Source organism: Oncorhynchus masou, chromosome 7 (genome assembly GCF_036934945.1).
Source record: "Oncorhynchus masou masou isolate Uvic2021 chromosome 7, UVic_Omas_1.1, whole genome shotgun sequence".
Classification (NCBI taxonomy): domain Eukaryota; kingdom Metazoa; phylum Chordata; class Actinopteri; order Salmoniformes; family Salmonidae; genus Oncorhynchus; species Oncorhynchus masou.
Genome location: NC_088218.1, coordinates 9,908,518 through 9,920,694, shown reverse-complemented (window position 1 = coordinate 9,920,694; position 12,177 = coordinate 9,908,518). Strand labels below are relative to the sequence as shown.

The following is a 12,177-nucleotide window of genomic DNA, read 5'->3' as shown; positions in this document are numbered from 1 at the left end:
CTGGACCCAATGGAGAGAGAGTAAATCAGCTCTTTCACTGACTACAAGAACTTTGTCTGTCTCAATCTCCTGTCTTTCTCTCTTTCTCTCTGTCTTTCCTCAGTACATTCAATAACAGCAAACAGCTAAATTATTTGATTAAAATCTAAACCTTTTAGCAAATTCTGTTAAAACCAACGTGTAATTTCCAGGGTGCTCCTGGCAGTAGAGGTTTTCCTGGTCAGGATGGGTTACCTGGTCAAAAGGTAGGTTGATTTCTCTTTGAATCTATAGTATAGGTCAGCAGGTATAAGTCATTGAATAATAATATTATGCCATTCAAACGCCACACTCCATTCTGTGATCAGGGTGCCCAAGGTGAGCGAGGACTGGGTGGGTCATCTGGTGCCAAAGGTGCCGATGGTGACCCAGGACGCACTGGAGAGCCAGGTCTTCCAGGGGCACGGGTGAGATAACACACCTCTACCTCTCTATCACAGAAGAACATTCCTTTTTGGTGATCATCATGCTTATGTTGATCTTAGATTAAACATTTTATTAAAATCCTCCATTTTCTTTCCTCAGGGTCTGTCGGGTCTTCTCGGCTCCCAGGGTCCTGAGGGACACCAAGGACCAATGGTGTGTGGATATGAGTCAGGAAATATATATATATATATATATATATATATATATATATATATATTACTCCCCTACCCATTTATATATGTATATATGTAAACTCAGCAACCACAAAAAAACTTTCCCTCACTGTAAATTGCATTTATTTTCAGCAAACTTAACATGTGTAAATATTTGTATGAACATAACAAGATTCAACAACTGAGACATAAACTGAACAAGTTCCACAGACATGTGACAAACAGAAATTGAATAATGTGTCCCTGAACAAAAGGGGGGTCAACATCAAAAGTAACAGCCAGGGCCTCCCGGGTGACGCAGTGGCTAAGGGTGCTGTACTGCAGCGCCAGCTGTGCCACCAGAGACTCTGGGTACACGCCCAGGCTCTGTTGTAACCGGCCGCGACCAGGAGGTCCGTGGGGCGACGCACAATTGGCATAGCGTCGTCCGGGTTAGGGAGGGCTTGGTCGGTAGGGATGTCCTTGTCTCATCGCGCAGCAGCGACTCCTGTGGCGGGCCGGGCGCAGTGCACGCTAACCAAGGTTGCCAGGTGCACGGTGCTTCCTCCGACACATTGGTGCGGAGGTAACAGGTGGTTACCTGTGGCCACCAGCTGCATTAAGTACTGCAGTGCATCTCCTCCTCATGGACTGCACCAGATTTACCAGTTTTTGCTGTGAGATGTTACCCCACTCTTCCACCAAGGCACCTGCAAGATCCCGGACATTTCTGGGGGGAATGACCCTAGCCCTCACCGTCCGATCCAACAGGTCCCAGACATGCTCAATGGGATTGAGATCCGGGCTCTTCGCTGGCCATGGCAGAACACTGACATTCCTGTTTTGCAGGAAATCACGCACAGAATGAGCAGTAAGGCTGGTGGCATTGTCATGCTGGAGGGTCATGTCAGGATGAGCCTGCAGGAAGGGTACCACATGAGGGAGGAGGATCTCTGCCCTGTAACGCGCAGCGTTGAGATTGCCTGCAATGACAACAAGCTCAGTCCGATGATGCTGTGACACTCCGCCCCAGACCATAACGGACCCTCCACTTCCAAATTGATCCAATCATCACCCTGATGAGACAAAACCGCGACTCATCAGTGAAGAGCACTTTTTGCCAGTCCTGTCTGATCCAAGGATGGTGGGTTTGTGCCCATAGGCGACGTTGTTGCCGGTGATGTCTGGTGAGGACCTGCCTTACAACAGGCCTACACGCCCTCAGTCCAGCCTCTCTCAGCCTATTGCAGACAGTCTGAGCACTGATGGAGGGATTGTGTGTTCCTGGTGTAACTCGGGCAGTTGTTGTTGCCATCCTGTACCTGTCCTGCAGGTGTGATGTTCGGATGTACCGATCCCAGACGCTACAGTCTTGTTGGATGCATTTACAGTTGGTTTTGGTTGTGTTTCAGATTATGTTATGCCCAATAGAAATGAATGGTAAAGCACGTATTATGTCATGTTGGAGTCACCTTTACTGTAGATAAGAATATAATGTTTCTGAACACTTAATGTGGATGCTACCATGATTATGGATAATCCTGAATGAATGATGAGTAAGAAAGTTTCAGATGCACAAAGATCAGGCCCCAAAACATCCTAACCTCTCATCATTACAATAGTTTACCTTTTTTTTTAATCGGGGGGGGGGGGTGTATGATATTTGTGTGTCTGTAGATTTCTCACTCATCATTATTCATGATTCATTCATGATTATCCGTAATCATGGCAGCATCCACATTAATGTAGAAGTGTTCAGAAACATATTAAATACGCAGTAATACATGTTTTTATCTATAGACAGGCCATATGTGAACATACCTCTGTTTCTGTCTCTCTATCTCTCTCAGGGAGGAGGAGGAGAGGATGGGGGACCAGGTCCAGCAGGGTCAGATGGTACCAGAGGTCTAGCTGGAACCATGGGTGTAGTTGGACCAAAAGGCTTTACTGTGAGTAACCCACACTTTATGGAGATCATGTGAGTGTGTGTGTTCCTTTCCACAATATACAGCAGAAGCAGCCCCATTAAACCCATCACATTTGGAATGATGAATGAAATAGTGTAGTTGTTTGAATGCGTCTTCCAGGGACCATACAATGTCAGGAGAGACACTGGAATGCTACTTATATGATATAGGAAGAGGGAAACATTGACATGTTATTGATTGTGGATCATTGTTAATTTGTCCTCACAGGGAGACCCTGGTAAGGCAGGAGAAGTGGGGACCCCAGGTGTTTCAGGACAGAGGGTAAGTACACTACACTCATCAGGGGTTCAAATATGATTTTGTAGGTGGTGGAACTGCCCCTCAAACTGGTTCATTTCCAAATATAAACTGGGTGGTTTGAGCCCTGAATGCTGATTGGCTGACAGCCGTGGTATATCAGAATGTATACCACGGGTATGACAAAACATTTATTTTTACTGCTCTAATTACGTTGGTAACCAGTTTAAAATAGCAATAAGGCACCTTGGGGGTTTGTGGTATATGGCCAATATACCACGACTAAGGGCTGTGTCCAGGCACTCCACCTTGCACCGTGCCTAAGAACAGCTCTTAGCCATGGTATATTGGCCATGTACCACACCCTCTCGGGCCTGAATACTTAAATAAAACATTTTCAGTTTTCATTCTATGCTTTCTCCCATTGTAAGCTGGTAGGTCTCTGCTGTAGTACCTCATCGTACACACTGACCACTGAGGACTGTTTCTCATACAGGGGGTTAATGGGAAAGCTGGAGAGATGGGCGCTGGTGGCACTGCTGGTCCAGCAGTAAGTATCAGATTAATACGTTTCAATTAAACAATACATACCAACACAGTTTAAACTTTAAATACTGTATGGGGTCATGGTAAGCTTAAACCGTTGCCGGTTTTCCTGTCCATACTTGACTTCTTTTAGGGAGTTGCAGGGAAGAGAGGAGAGCAAGGACCTCCTGGTATGAATGGCTTCCAGGTATGTTGTTTCACATGGGATTTATTGACCTTGTATTTACTAGGATAGAGACTAGTGATAGTACTAATCAATAAAGGGGAAATGAGAGCTATAATGGTGTGATGTATTTCAGGGTCTACCTGGGTCTGCTGGTCCACCTGGAGAGTCTGGGAAACCAGGTGCTGAGGTACGGTATAACATCACACCCGACTGTGACAGACAATAACCTCTATTTTACAGTTGATTTGTTTATAGCTTATTTATCTTACATTTCAACAATAGATGATTTCTTTAGATAATTAACTAAATGTTGTTATGTTGATAGACTCATGACTGGGTATGTGTGCCTTTTCCTGCAATGGACCAAACAAAGGCACATATTAACCAGTCATGAGTCTGCCAACATAACGAAACACAGTCCATTCATTATCTACAGTAAGAATCTAGAAATGTAACATGTTTTTGAGTTGAGTTATAGATATACAACACTACTATCAGGTTCAAATCAAATCTAATTTATTGGTCACATTAACATGGTTAGCAAATGTTAATGCGAGTGTAGCGAAATGCTTGTGCTCCTAGTTCCGACCATGCAGTAATATCTAACAAGTAATCTAACAATTTCACAACAACTACATTATACACACAAGTGTAAAGGAATGAATAAGAATATGTACATATAAATATATGGATGAGCGATGGCCGAACGGCATAGGCAAGATGCAGTAGATGGTATATTTTACAATATATACGTACATATGAGATGATTCATGTAGGGTATGTAAACATGATATAAAGTGGCAGTGTTTAAAGTGACTAGTGATACATTTATTACATCCAACGTTCATCAACGTTTCAGGGTTATTTAATGCTGCATTTACACAGGAAGGGCAATTCTGATCTTTAACCATATTATTGATAGCAGGTTGGCATTTATTGGGATGACTCATGTTCTGGATGCAGCTCTGCAGTGTCGTCACTTGCTGGCACAGCTACAAAGTCATAAAATCAGATTTTAAACCTAACCTTTTTTAAACCTAATCACCATGCTAACCTTTTGCCTAACCTTAAATTAAGACCATTTTTGTGTTCATACCTTTTTCTCGAATATATCGGCAATTTTGACTTTCGATCTGGCCCATAAACATCAAACTGCTTCTTTGCAAAATGTATGATCTGGTTGGTCGAAAGACCAATTAGTGGAAAAAGATCAAAATTAGGCTGCCTGTGTAAACAAGTTCAAGTTGATTTGTCGTATGCCCACGATACACATGGTATACACAGTCCAACCAAATTCTTACTTGCAGGTTCCCTCCCACAATGTGACAACAATAAGAACTAGTAAAAGATAAGAATACAAAAATAATAAGTAGAACATAATAAAAATGAAGCATAAGTATACATACAGGAAGTGTGTCAGGGAAGGGGATTGGACAGTAAGGAAGGTGAAAGAGGGGATTGGACAGTAAGGAAGGTAGAAGAGGGGATTGGACAGTAAGGAAGGTGGAAGAGGGGATTGGACAGTAAGGAAGGTGGAAGAGGGGATTGGACAGTAAGGAAGGTGGAAGAGGGGATTGGACAGTAAGAAAGGTGGAAGAGGGGATTGGACAGTAAGGAAGGTGGAAGAGGGATTGGACAGTAAGGAAGGTGGAAGAGGGGATTGGACAGTAAGGAAGGTGGAAGAGGGGATTGGACAGTAAGAAAGGTGGAAGAGGGGATTGGACAGTAAGGAAGGTGGAAGAGGGGATTGGACAGTAAGGAAGGTGGAAGAGGGGATTGGACAGTAAGGAAGGTGGAAGAGGGGATTGGACAGTAAGGAAGGTGGAAGAGGGGATTGGACAGTAAGAAAGGTGGAAGAGGGGATTGGACAGTAAGGAAGGTGAAAGAGGGGATTGAAACAGCCTGTCTGTTGTGTTGATTAAATGTTTTTGGTATTGTCATTCCCAGGGTATCGCTGGAGAGGGAGGGGCTGCTGGTCTCACAGGGCCAAGGGTAAGCCATCTTCATAGCTGATTTATCTATTCATTTGATGCCCATTTGAATACAACCCTCAATAAGGGAAAGTAACCCTGCCCCTCTGCAGAGAAAATGCATCTTCCAACTGAACTCCTAATCACATTGATATTTTTCAATACAGAAGTACAATTACCTAATACATAATGGCAAAATGTGGCAAAATGCAGTTTTTTTCCCAATGAGGTTTTGTTTGAGTTCAGTCCTAATCTTCACTAGTAAAATAAGGTTTGTAACTAGGGCACTGTGTTTTTGTTAATCCTGTCACATGATCTTTATGTAAAGCTTATTCATCAAACTGTCCCCTTTTTTTAGTGTCAGATGGTCCATCACCATACTCAGACATTGCTTTCATTTTTGGTCTATTTCTCATTTCTGGAAAAAGCTTAAAATCCAGGTAATCTGATATAATAACCAAAACACAAGGCCCTGTTAATAACATGCAGTGCTGTAAAGAAGTTGTTTGTAGCTGACCAGTGGGTGATTGTATCGTAGGGTGAGCGGGGCATCCCAGGAGAGAGAGGTGATGTGGGAACTAACGGACTACCGGGGCCCAAAGGTATTCCAGGAGGGCCAGGACCAGAGGGACCAAAGGTAAGTACTAGAGCACAACACTTTCAAATAGTGATTGATTTATTTGTGTCTTTATTCATTCAGTCATTTAACCAGGTTGTCAAATGATATCTCTTCCACGATGCAGATTAACAATGTAATGATGACCTCATATATCCATGTTATTTCCCACAAACATGATATGAGAGTTGTTTCTGTGTGTGTTCTTCCCGCAGGGGGGGTCTGGAACTAAAGGAACTGTTGGGGACATAGGAGCTGCAGGCCTGCAGGGGATGCCAGGGGAGAGGGGTATCCCTGGTTCTCCTGGTCCTAAAGGAGACGTGGTAAGTATCTGTGTTGGAGGGGAAAATATAAACCAAAACTTGGTTAAGTACACAAAGTACCTCCAGAGGCCAAGACACTAGAAGGAAATACAAGTTGTCACCCTTCAGAGTGGTGTATCCCATGTTATAACTGTGTGGATTCATTCTGCAGTCCTGTTCTGCTGACCCCTCTTCTCTCCTTAGGGTTCAGTTGGTGAGAAAGGAACCGAGGGTACTGCTGGAAACGACGGGCCCGGGGTGAGTGTTACCTTACACATACATGTCTACACATACCTTTCTGAGTCACCTAAATGGATTACATCAAGGGTTTAAGCAAAAATAACATCTTAAAATGTCACCCATAACAAAATTCTGTTAGGTTCAAGTTGAATGATATGTCAAAATGTAGTGACGTCGTCATAACCAGCTTTAGGCCCTGGGTTGAGTGTAGTCACCTTTTGATGCACCTTCTAGTTTCATTGGTTTCACAACCATAGTAAGTTGTTCACAGCAAGTTGTTGAATATTTGAAATCCTGTTTGTTTTTCATTTGAAGGGACTTCCTGGTCCAGTTGGACCAACAGGAGGCATTGGGCTCAATGGTGATAAGGTAAAGCACTCACTCACTCACTCACTCACTCACTCACTCAAATGTATTCATGAAGGCCTCTTTACATCATCAGTTGTCACATAGTGCTTTAATAGTAACGCTGCCTAGACCCTAAAGGAGCATCCAGCATACAGTCACCAACAGCACTTAGACAGACAGACTAGATGAACATACACTGTAGCAGAGAACACCTCACCATATTAAGGCCTCAGTGCCTACCACAGATACCCAGACAATATATTATATTTGTTTGTTTTAGGGAGAGGCCGGCCCTAAAGGGCCCCCTGGACGTCGAGGAGCGAGAGCGGTGGCCGTAAGTACTGCGATTCATTTTGTACAATTATTGACACACGTGAAATACTGTAAGTTATATTGTGTACAATTGTCAATTGCAATATACTGTTAATAGTTCTCATATACCTCTGTACTGACCTCTGACCCAACATCTGTTTTAGGGAGCTTCTGGGGAGTCTGGTCCAACCGGTGCAGTAGGATTCCCTGGGTCTCCTGTGAGTGGCTTTCAAACAATGTGGGGATCTGTCACGCCAATAGTGTCAGCTATGACAGGCGCCTTCCCTGTTGTATTGTGTCCCTTAATGTTCTGTTAATTTGTCAACCTTGGCTTGGTGTTGTTACAGGTGTTGTCTGAACAGATTGCGCTGCAAACATCCTCCTGTATAATGTTGAACGAAAATTTCAGTAATGGTCAAAGTTAATAACCATTTCCATATAACCACATAGTAACTATACCCATGGTGAGACTTGGAAGTCGTTTTGCATGGCGATGACTCTGCCCAGTAATCATGGTCATTGTGTCCGACTCGTCGCAGGGTCCCGATGGGCAACCCGGGGTCAAAGGTGAACCAGGAGAGAGGGGTCAGAAGGGTGAGGCTGGAGCACAGGGACTCCAGGGAACAGCTGGTAAACTTGGTTCCCAGGGTCCTGATGGTGTGACTGGACTAAAGGGGGCCAGAGGAACACAAGGGGCCGCGGTGAGTGAGTCGTACTGGGGGTGACGTATAAAGGCTGGAGCATTCATAGAAACACTTCCCCATAGTATTTACTGTAGAAATAGACCTGATCATGGCTACTCAACACAGAGTAGGAATGCTTTTCCATGGTATTTACTGTAGAAATAGACCTGATCATGGCTACTCAGCACAGAGTAGGAATGCTTCCCCATGGTATTTACTGTAGAAATAGACCTGATCATGGCTACTCAGCACAGAGTAGGAATGCTTTTCCATGGTATTTACTGTAGAAATAGACCTGATCATGGCTACTCAGCACAGAGTAGGAATGCTTTTCCATGGTATTTACTGTAGAAATAGACCTGATCATGGCTACTCAGCACAGAGTAGGAATGCTTCCCCATGGTATTTACTGTAGAAATAGACCTGATCATGGCTACTCAGCACAGAGTAGGAATGCTTTTCCAGGGAATTCACTGAATATGTGGTACAGTATGTTGATATTTTCTGATAAGAATTGAATCTGTAATTTTCAGGGTGGGTCTGGTTTCCCAGGATTCCCCGGAGGAGTTGGTCCAGCAGGCTCCATTGTGAGTTAATCCTACTATCAACCAATCAAATCACTTTATACCTATGAAATCATCAATAAATGATTTCATAAACAATAGAACATTAGAGCAATATAGTGAAATATGTTATTCCATTACTCACATTGTCTTTCCACTCTTCCAGGGTGAGGTAGGGGTGCCTGGAGACATTGGTACCCCAGGGAAGGCAGGTACTCCGGGACTTAGAGGCGAGAATGGAGGCCCTGGGCGTGTAGGAGAGAGAGGGGCCCCGGGCCCAGCAGGTGCCCCAGGAGACAAGGGAGAGCCTGGAGAGGATGGACCAGGGGTAAATATGAGAGAGTTACAGAAGTAAAAGTTTTAGCTGTATCGTTCAAAGTGGTTTACAGAGCGAGACTTCTCTGCCACCCTCCATTACTCTATACTTCTTTTGCTAGACTAGGAAATATCTGAAGTTACCATTGGCCAATGGGATGGTCTTTGTTTCTGACAGGGCCCTGATGGGCCGGCGGGACCACCAGGTATCTCAGGACAGCGAGGTGTTGTGGGCATACCTGGAGTCAGAGGAGAGAGCGGGATGGTTGGGCCCCTCGGTACTGCTGTATGTATGGAACTCAAGTTCACATTCACCATTCATTTCTATAGCCTTGAGAGTAGTATCATTATACACTGAACAGAGTCCCAATCCAACACTCAGTCAGATATACAGGACGCTCATACACTTTCCATTTGTGTCCTGACCAGTGATGTCACACTTATTTTCCCAGGGTGCACCCGGAAAATCAGGTGCCCCCGGAACTCGGGGAGGCAAGGGTGCTGTCGGTGCAGTCGGGTTACCAGGGACAACCGGACCAAGAGGGGACCTTGGTCTTACGGTATGTGTTTCCACTTAATTGACCCATGACTGTTCTGTCTGTGGGTTCAGTGAACATATATCCATTAAAAACCAACTGTGGATTAAAACATACTCACATACACACCTTTCATTCATGTGGAAATTATAATAGTTCCCCTGAAAAGCAGGTCTTTACTGTAACAGAAGGATACTGTACTATACAGCACAGGTAAACTTAATGCAGCAATCTGTCTTTACAGGGGGAATGCTGGGTCTGATGGGGTACCTGGCAAGGATGGACTTATAGGAGCCAGGGTAAGACACAACTACAGATGGACAAGAAACTTTATGGAAATGTATGATCAAACCATTTCACCAGAAAATGTGTCTGTCTGTCTGTCTGTCTGTCTGTCTGTCTGTCTGTAGGGAGATAGAGGGAATCCTGGTGCTGAGGGTCTTGCTGGAACTCCGGGGCTTCATGGCTCTGTTGGTCCAGTCGGCACCTCTGGAGTCCCTGGGAAGAGAGGAGACAATGTGAGTAATCTGGACATTGCCACAATGCCATCGCAGAGTTTTGCCACACCAACGTTCAGAGCCTTCTAGCCTTGAGACATGACTGTAGACCCTTATGGCGTTAGAGGTCATAGGAGTCTACAGTGTTTGAGGTCAAAACCCAGTACGAAAATGTCAGCACTCACTACTGTAACTCACTACTGTAACTCACTCCTGTAACTCACTCCTGTCTTCTCTGGATAAGAGAGTCGGCTAAATGACTAAATGTAAAAATATAATGTTTCAGGGTTAAGAGCTGTCATGCTCTGAGTAGATGTGACAAAGTTGGCAGTAGTAAACTCATTTCAGGTTGTTTGATTTGATTTCCCTTGACATTGTTTTTTTGTTTTTCAACACTAGGGTGCTAGAGGGCCTCCAGGACCCCAGGGACAATCAGGGATCCGGGGGAAGCTGGTAAGAACACCTCTCTTACATTTCCTATGAAGTAAGTACACTACTAGTGGTAGTAGTATGCCTGTTGATGAAGTAGAGTACACTACTAGTGGTAGTAGTATGCCTGTTGATGAAGTAGAGTACACTACTAGTGGTAGTAGTATGCCTGTTGATGAGGTAGAGTACACTACTAGTGGTAGTAGTATGCCTGTTGATGAGGTAGAGTACACTACTAGTGGTAGTAGTATGCCTGTTGATGAAGTAGAGTACACTACTAGTGGTAGTAGTATGCCTGTTGATGAGGTAGAGTACACTACTAGTGGTAGTAGTATGCCTGTTGATGAAGTAGAGTACACTACTAGTGGTAGTAGTATGTCTGTTGATGAAGTAGAGTACACTACTAGTGGTAGTAGTATGCCTGTTGATGAAGTAGAGTACACTACTAGTGGTAGTAGTATACCTGTTGATGAAGTAGAGTACACTACTAGTGGTAGTAGTATGCCTGTTGATGAAGTAGAGTACACTACTAGTGGTAGTAGTATGCCTGTTGATGAGGTAGAGTACACTACTAGTGGTAGTAGTATGCCTGTTGATGAGGTAGAGTACACTACTAGTGGTAGTAGTATGCCTGTTGATGAAGTAGAGTACACTACTAGTGGTAGTAGTATGCCTGTTGATGAGGTAGAGTTTTACTAGTGGTAGTAGTATGCCTGTTGATGAAGTAGAGTACACTACTAGTGGTAGTAGTATACCTGTTGATGAATGCCTACTAGTGGTAGTAGTATGCCTGTTGATGAAGTAGAGTACACTACTAGTGGTAGTAGTATGCCTGTTGATGAAGTAGAGTACACTACTAGTGGTAGTAGTATGCCTGTTGATGAGGTGAGTACACTACTAGTGGTATTAGTATGCCTGTTGATGAAGTAGAGTACACTACTAGTGGTATTAGTATACCTGTTGATGAAGTAGAGTACACTACTAGTGGTATTAGTATACCTGTTGATGAGGGTAGAGTACACTACTAGTGGTAGTAGTATGCCTGTTGATGAAGTAGAGTACACTACTAGTGGTAGTAGTATGCCTGTTGATGAAGTAGAGTACACTACTAGTGGTAGTAGTATGCCTGTTGATGAGGTAGGTACACTACTAGTGGTAGTAGTATGCCTGTTGATGAAGTAAGTACACTACTAGTGGTAGTAGTATACCTGTTGATGAAGTAGAGTACACTACTAGTGGTAGTAGTATACCTGTTGATGAGGGTGGAATTACTACTAGTGGTAGTAGTATGCCTGCTGATGAAGTAGGTACTACTAGTGGTAGTAGTATGCCTGTTGATGAGGTAGAGTACACTACTAGTGGTAGTAGTATGCCTGTTGATTAAGTAGAGTACACTACTAGTGGTAGTAGTATGCCTGTTGATGAGTGAGTACTACTAGTGGTATTAAATACCTGTTGATGAAGTAGAGTACACTACTAGTGGTAGTAGTATGCCTGTTGATGAAGTAAGAGTACACTACTAGTGGTAGTAGTATACCTGTTGATGAGGTAAGTACGCTACTAAATGGTAGTAGTATGCCTGTTGATGAAGTAGAGTACACTACTAAATTAGTAGTATGCACATATTTGATGAAGTAAGTACTACTAGTTTTAGTAGTATGCCTGTTGATGAAGTAAGTACACTACTAGTGGTAGTAGTATACCTGATGAGGTAAGTACACTACTAGTGGTAGTAGTATGCCTGTTGATGAAGTAGATTACTACTAGTGGTAGTAGTACCTGTTGATGAGGTAGAGTACACTACTAGTGGTA

The 12,177-nt window shown here is 43.6% G+C and overlaps 1 protein-coding gene and 1 long non-coding RNA gene across 2 annotated transcripts in view; both read left to right on the top strand.

Annotated features, from left to right (window-relative positions):
* The window catches only part of tmeff2b (transmembrane protein with EGF-like and two follistatin-like domains 2b), a 65,631-nt gene that overhangs the window by 47,051 nt on the left and 6,403 nt on the right, over positions 1-12,177 (top strand). The window lies entirely within an intron of this gene.
* Positions 9,684-10,391, top strand: LOC135543003 (uncharacterized). The gene is made up of 3 exons (XR_010456164.1): positions 9,684-9,738; positions 9,850-9,957; positions 10,336-10,391. It is a non-coding gene; the product is annotated as an uncharacterized LOC135543003 (long non-coding RNA).